Source organism: Wasmannia auropunctata, unplaced genomic scaffold, assembly GCF_000956235.1.
Source record: "Wasmannia auropunctata unplaced genomic scaffold, wasmannia.A_1.0 LD335547.1, whole genome shotgun sequence".
Classification (NCBI taxonomy): Eukaryota; Metazoa; Arthropoda; class Insecta; order Hymenoptera; family Formicidae; genus Wasmannia; species Wasmannia auropunctata.
Window position 1 is genome coordinate 62,642 of NW_012027343.1, and position 8,471 is coordinate 71,112.

Here is an 8,471-nt window from a genome sequence, read left to right on the forward strand (position 1 = left end):
TGAATATATATATATAGTTTTATAACATTAAGTGTCAAGTGTAATTTTAATGTATACGTATAAACGCTATCATTATAGTATCATTTTTATTTGTGAAATTAATGTTACACATAAAATGTAAAACATTTTTTGATATCGATTTTGAATAGTTTCCGAGATATTATATAACGAAAAGAACTAAAAATTGCTTTATGAGAGATGATTTCATTCCTTCAAACCGTGTTTTAGTACCAACTAATTTTTTAAATTTATCTGTTTACGTAATCTATAAGTGTACAAATTTTCATTTAAATCAGAATTTAACACTTCGCGAAATTCCCTTGTTACTTACATTTTAGACTCTCTTTTAACTTAAATTATTATTACATCTTATCGGTAACTATTAACTTTTGCCCAAACTTTCTTGAATTTGCACTTTTAGTGCTTTTTTGTACCCAAAATAATATGCATATTTGTGTCTTCAAACTTAAATTTGAAAACGCATATCAAAGCATTTGTTATAATATAATAAATATAGTTTAGTCGTGGAAAGAAATCACTGTTTGTGAATCTTTTATGCATTAAATTTATGTTGGAAGAAGTCCTTCGAAATAGGACCTCTTTTCGCGGTTCGACAGAAAGAAGTATAACAATTATACACTTTATTTAGAAAGCCTAAAATTAAAAAATTAAAAAAATTTAAGTTTTAACTTTTCAATTACTTTTTTTATTAACTTAACTTTTAATTCAACCAGTTTTATTATGGACTAATTTGTATCTTAACTTAACTAATTATAAGTTAAATTTTTAAAACTGTTAATTTTAACTTAATTTAGTTTAAAAAAATTAACTTACCCAACTTTGCTGAATCCTAATCTGAGAACAAAATTAAAATTTACAAATTAACTATTTATATATATATATATATATATATATATATATATATATATGATAACGTTTAATTTGTCAAATTAAGTTTCAAGTTCTGATTTTAATGTGTATATATAACAAGATACTTTCTTTCCATACGATGAAATATTTGTTTCATTATTTTCTGTGACAAATTAAACGTTATCATTTCCACGTGTGGAAATAATAGCGTAAAACATTAATTCCACATGTGGAATTTACGCTATATAAAGATTATAAAGTATAAATACTCTTCGAAGTTCTAGAATTGATCAGTTGTGATTACATCGTACGATCCGCATAATCGATTTGTTCTCCAAGAAAAATGATAAGTTTAACATTTATCTAATTAAAAAAAATAAAGATTGAGAATTCAAATTAATAAATAATAAACTTTATAAAATGATCTATTAACATTATATTAATAATAAATATTTTGTTTCATTAATTTTGTCATTTAAAAGATAAATTTAAAAGAGAAATTAAATTGGCAATTTTTATAAAAGTATAAGTATTATTTTAACAATATTATATTATATATTGTATGTGTGTATCGAAGGTATTTTGTAGATATATTATAAGAAATAATAATTACAGAAAATATTGGTAAATTAATAAAGTTATTTTCATTATCTTTGTTATGATTGCTATGACTATGGTTGCTTCTGAAAGAAAATGTATCTCTTACGATAGATCTGTAAGTATTTATACATATTTTATGAAAGATAATTTTTTGCATTATAAAGACAAAGAAAACGATGTTAGAATTAAAAAGAAATTTTTAATTCACGTTCTGTTTTCTATGCGTAATTCATATAATCTTATTAAAACTATAAGAAAATGTTTTACATCTGTGTACATAATCTCTTACAATCTTTTTCAGTGCCTAGTTAGCGCTGAATATTGTGAGCCATATAGACGCAGAGCATACAGTGGAATGATTCGTCATTGCTTAGAGGGACACTAGGATAGAAGACAGTCAGGGCAATAGAATGGAGACCGCCAGAAGCTACCCAATAATCATAAATGATGATGAGCTCGACCGGGACTTAGTTGCGTAGCAGTATATGTTTCCAATTATTGTGTAAATTCTCAAGTGCAAGATGAGAACTTACACAATAACTGGAAATATACACTTGCTTAGTCATTACGCAGCAAAATATTCTTCGTGTTTCTATGATCCTTCTTATTATTAAATATTTTAAAATCGATTGTAACAGCAAAATAATTTATTTTATGAAAATAAGAATGTACTCAAATACTTATGTTAAAAATAAATGTATTTGACGTAAACTATATAAAACAAATAAGTTTAATGATCACAATCAAAGTAATTAATAGATAAAAAAATATTTATTTAAAAAATTAAGAATTAAAAATCAATTGTGATCACACTATTCCAGCTTCAGCTAATAATTGTGTTGTAAGTTCGATATTGATTCGGCGCGCTGCTTAAATGGTTAAATGATGGATTTAAATATTCATATAAAAATTATTATTAGGCACTAGGCTTTAGGCACGACCATAAAAAGCGGTCTCAAATTTATTTGTGATTTTTACTTACGCGACCTAGTTTAAATTGTTTATTTGTTTTAAAAAAAATTCATGTTTTGTTTTCTGTGCATAAATCATATAATCTTATTAAAACTATAAGAAAATATTTTACACAACTGTGTTGATGCATTCGCAATATTAATTAATATTAATTTTTAATGTCGAATAACACGTTTCTAACAGGTAACCTTACTTTTTCGTGACTCGCTGAATTTAAGGAAACTTGGTACATTTGTGAAGTAGTCATAAATAATTGACACGTGTTTTTTTTTTATATTGACAATGGTGCAGGTTTAAGAATAGAAATTATCCCTTATAGTGATAAGCACGACGAGTACTTAATTATTTTAGTTCATTGTATTAGAGCTACTTACTTATTTACTTTATCTTGCTTTGCTGAATCCAGGAATAACCAACGAGGAGGTAACTAGATTCTATCCCCATTTAGTTTCGTTTTGTTTTGCTTTTATTATTTTTTTATAATTTTAATTTTAATATTCATAATTTTTATAATTATAATTATAATTATAATTTTAGCCGGCCAGGGCTGGCAGACCGTCAGGACTTCTTACGCTAATATTCCACGAAATAATATGCCAGTTTCACACACACTATTTGTGATATAGAAATATCAATTTTCAGAACAACCAATTGTAAAAATATTTGATTTATTTCTTGTTTGCAAGATTGTACAATTACTATCATATTATATCATATATGTTAATATAATATTAAAACTTGCTTACAAAGTATATAGGTATTTTTGTAAAATTCGCATAAATATTTTTTACTCTATACTGTATAAAGTATAATTTTGTAGATATATATAATATTATCTCGAAATGATATTATGTAATAATTTTGTTATAGATTGTACAGCTCTTTAACTATTGCATGGACATATTCTCGCATGCAAACGTCTTCCATGTGTAAATTCTCGGAACTTCGGTGCGGCACTTCGCTCAATGAGAAAATCCAATACTTGGTAATTAATTGCAAAGAGAGAATAGCATAGTAGCTCGGGGAGGAATATAATTGAAATATATCATGTTACTGAGATATTAAGTGAAAATGCTCCCGCGTGCATTAAACTGCGAATTGTATCCCCGGCGATACGCGATAATTTACAAAAATACATGCAATGACCAAACTATGTAGAACGATAAAATAACGTTAAGCATTAATTAATACGGGAAATAATCTTATATTAGCACATATTAGATTTCCCAATAATGCTGCAGAAACAAGAATGTGTTATAGTAGAAATTGTTGTAATATAAACTGATAATCTTTCATTTCTTTCTGCATACTCTTTCTACAAATAGCTGCATTTTTTATCTCGGTAACAACAACAGTCGCTCAATATATTAATGTAAATTAAAATATAATATATAATATTATTTGGCATCATCAAGTACCATAATAAACAGCACATCTTAAAAACTCATGCAGTATACTTACTTTTTTTGTGTATATTAATACATAAAAGATAATGTTATCATAATTTTTAACGTATCCCATGCTATTTTACGAACGCGTTACGAACGCGAAGGAGATAAAACTGTATTAAACCGTAGCAAAGAATAAAGGTATGTGGTTTTTGAACGCTACTAGAGGAACCTTCTGAATACCACATTGGGAAACCTTTATACCATGCTATAGATATACAAATGCTTCTCATACCTTATGCACAAGTTGCCCGCGTTTCATATTCCAAAATGATATAATCCTACTCGCGACATAGAGAATCTTTAGTAGAGCGTACGAAAGCAGGACGCATAGAAAAATTCCAGTGGCAAAATAAATATTACCTACAAGATTTCAGTGTAAAAAATACCTTTTTACTGTTAATATCATTTTTTTAAAGTATTAATAAATGGTACACATATCAAGAGGAGGCAATATATTGCATTCTATAATACAATAAATGCAATGAATGTTACGTCCTAAAACTGTATAGGAATGTGTAAATAAATGTATATGTTACCGTCAAAACTCATAATCCGTTAAAACCCGAATTTACTAGAAATTAAAACTGGAGAATGGTTGATTAGACATAAAATCGAAAATTGTAGATCTCATTTCGCCCCATAAACAGGAAAGGGAGAGGAGGTTGGACCTCGCATGGAAAGTCGAAAAAACCCATGCGAAACAGTGCAATTAGATCTCGTTTCAACTAAATTTAAAACTAGTTTTAACTAGTGTAATCAACGGTTTTAACGATTATGGATAACATATATACATATGTAAACAATACGAATATAAGTACGTCGCATTTAGAGTCCGAATAATGTGCACGTATCACTCGGCACACCATCGGCGTTCTTCGTCGTCGGCGTGTATAGGAAAAGCTCCATACGCTGACGTGCGCGCACTCGAGTTTGGCAAGCTCTCCAGCCGGCATTTTTGGCGCAGTTACATTTACCGCGAGAACTCTGCCGCCTTAAAATCATGCGGCTGGAGTCTTGCGCCAGACAGTTTTCAATCCGCACAATCGCGCTCACCAGCGAGGGAAGGGGGGGGGGGGGAGGTGGGTAAGTACGCGGACCAGTTGAAACTCACGAGCGGGGAAAATTTGTGGAGAGCGTCGACGACGCCCGCAAGCATTTCGCGACAAGCGACGCGGCGTCTTCATCCGCGCGGGGACGCACGCTCGAGCGAATTCGCGCGCTGGTTTCGCGACGAAACCTGCAGACGACTCCGCGAACCGCGTCGTCAACCGCGCGTTCCGCGAGACTATCTCGGATATACCTTCCGGTTTACCTGAGGAGGAAAGCCCCCTTCATTATCGGACGTTTCGCGAGCACGCCTGCGACGCCACGAGCAGCGCCGACTCGTATGCGACTCGCTAGAACTAGCATGGATTTTAGAGTGTTGTAACCAAGTGGGTAGACGTGTACCCGCGACTCAACACCAGACTTAATCCACGCGCGCTGATTCCGTCGTATACTTCCACTCCTGCATCCCGCGCGACTGCACTCTCCTCCGTTCAGTCATACTTATCCCGCCAGTTTCTGCGCATCCACGGCTTTCTTACACTCGAATTAACGCTCTGCTGCGTGAGATGCACAATACATATAACAAAACTAAATTACGAAAGTTTCGTACACACGAAACTAATTCCTAATCCATTTATCTCATTAAATATTGTAAAAAATAATATTCCGAAAATAAGACTATTTAAGAAATGAAAACAACTTATAAAGTTGATTGTAATCAATCACTCGTAAAACTGACATACATATAAATCTGCGATATACATATAAAACGCTGTTGATTTTTCTAAAACAATCGTCTTGACATCGTTTTCCCTTATAATTCACCCGCCTTTTCTAAACAAAGCCCAACAAGCAAGATTCCAAGACACAATGAGGCAACAAATCCGAATTAAAGTTGCTACCTATTTACGAGTGCGCGACGTTATATAGCGCGAGAATTATTTCGAATGCACAAGAATTCCTGTGCGCGTCGACGGCGACGAGAGCGAGAGCAATAAGTACGTGCAACTTAAACTTAAGAACACGAAGTAGAGTTCCAAGGAACTTTGTCGCCTTACTTCGAAACTGGATACGACAGTTCCCCTCAGGTTACAATGCCGGTGTAATACATAGATTTTCCTACGAGAAGGTACAAAGGCGCCGCAATCTTGATGCTGCAAAAATTAAAATTAATTTACGGCGCGTCGCGCGATAATTATATAAGCATGAACTGAAACATATTTTCCTAAATTATTGCTTGTTCGTACACACACTCGAGCGCGTAGTCGAGTGACGTGTAATGCACGTAGGTAGGTGCCGTAATAAAGCGGCGGCTCAAAAATTTACGACCCGTCCCGCGCGGATATCGCGGACAGTAATTTAATTCCCCAATGGCGCAACATTTGTGTTACTCTTGATTTGAATTCCGTAAAGTACCGTTTAAGACAATCGATGTTTATAGCCGATAAAATTACAGCCGCCGCCACAGCGAGAGGATGAGAGTTCGAGAGGCTGGCAGAGGAAATTAAATTCGGGTATTAACTGTGCATCCAACTACGCTGTTATGAGTTGACATTGTGCCAGGATAATAGACTCTGTTCCCGTAATTAACTCGCTGCAAAACACGACCGACAAACGCGGTTTGCACGTTTGCTCTTTGACCATAGCAATTATAATTAACAGACGCTTGTTAGTTTGGGCTAGAGAACCTTTTCATTTTCGAAAAACAACCAATGTAAATAACATTTATTGCGTTCTGATTACGGCGTGTGACTGAGCTTTAGTCAACGAATTGATTGATTGCTTCTGCCATTAACAGATAAATTATATCTATGTATTAATTATCGGCTATCAGATTTTCCAGTTTAACCTGTTATGTAGAATTCTCGTAAATTATTTATTGCTGATGTTACATATAATTTATATTTCATTTTTCCGTGTTATGTAAGTCATAATTAGACATACTTCGGTAACATAATTCGGTTTTCCGTTTCGAAAGATAAAAATAATTGAATGCATATATTATTTTTAAAATCTCACGTGCGTAATCTCTTTCTCTCTCTCTCTCTCTCTCTCTCTCTCTCTCTCTTGCTTTTCTCTTAAAAACAATATAAAACGTGTTAAAATCGTTTTTCTTTCACCTTATTCACATTCATATAATTAATAAACTTACGTAATAATATTCCAGTCAGACTAAAATACGCTACTATAGCTATCCACGAGATGCTCTTTACAACAAACATTGACATAAATTCAAGAGAAAGATGTTAAGATTTCCTTTCGTCTTTTAAAGAAAAGTTTTATGGAAATAATTAAAATAATATAAATAATATAAATAATATAATTGTGTGAATATTAATTCTTAACGCTCATTAACGCCTATTGATATACGTATATACGCACTCTATTAACCCAATACATAAACTATTAAAATACACAATGATAGTGTTGTGCATAATACTGAATAATGATATACAATATGATCATCGAGATGATCAATTAGCGACACAGAAAAGGAACATTTGAATGTACAGTATCAATCATAAGAGAATGAAATTATTTTAAGAATAGACAATTTTCGCGTCTATAAAATTGCAAAGATTACGTTACTTAAGTCTGCGTGTGAAACACCGAATTTCTCGTGGACGATGCGACATTTGCACGCTAGGGAAATAGAATGAAATATACGCGACGTATGTCGCTCGAGTGCACATCGCTGACAGCAATAAAAATCGTGGAAAGGAAGACGCATTTAGAAGTATCGCGAGACCAAAGATATCGATCTACCAAATTTCTTCAGCGATAGAAAATCCCAGACTCCTCGACGAAAAATCTGCCGTCGTAAAATAAAAGAGGAGAATATATACCGAAATATACCAGTTGAGAGTCACTACAGTGAGATTTTGGTAAATCTCTGAGTGCATTGGCGATGAAGTGACTAATGCAAAACGAGAGAGAGAGAGAGAGAGAGAGAGGGGGGGGTGGGGCAAGGGAGGGACAGAGAGATGTACTAGGAACGCCGAGGTAAAGGCCGAAACAGGACGACACTCTATTTCCGTACGCGCAACCAACCCTTGATTTTGCTTGATTTTCCTGCAAACTGCGCTTCAGCCGGCCTGACGGTTTGTTCGCCCGACTGTGCATTTATGCACATAGCGACCAGTGGAGCCCACCCTTTAACCCGCCCCGCCGTGGCTACCATTCCTGAGTTTTGCCGACCACTGTGTCCACACTCTCTATGCGCGCTCTCCTTCACTTCCGCGCCATAAATGCTTGCCGCAGCATATAACTATCCCCGTTTCGACAACTCGGATATGTTACCGCTAACTTTCCGTTGCATGATACAGAGCGCCGCCGTTGCATGTTAATACTTTTTAACATACATTTATATATCCACGAGATAATTATAAATCTTTGAGTTATACACATACAGAGGCTCTATATATTTAAGAGCATTTTAAAACGAGGAAGGCTGCAGAAATTTGAATTTAATTGTACTTCTTCCTCGACTTTTTCTCGTATTACGGCCAAAGTAGATAATTCCTCCCCCCC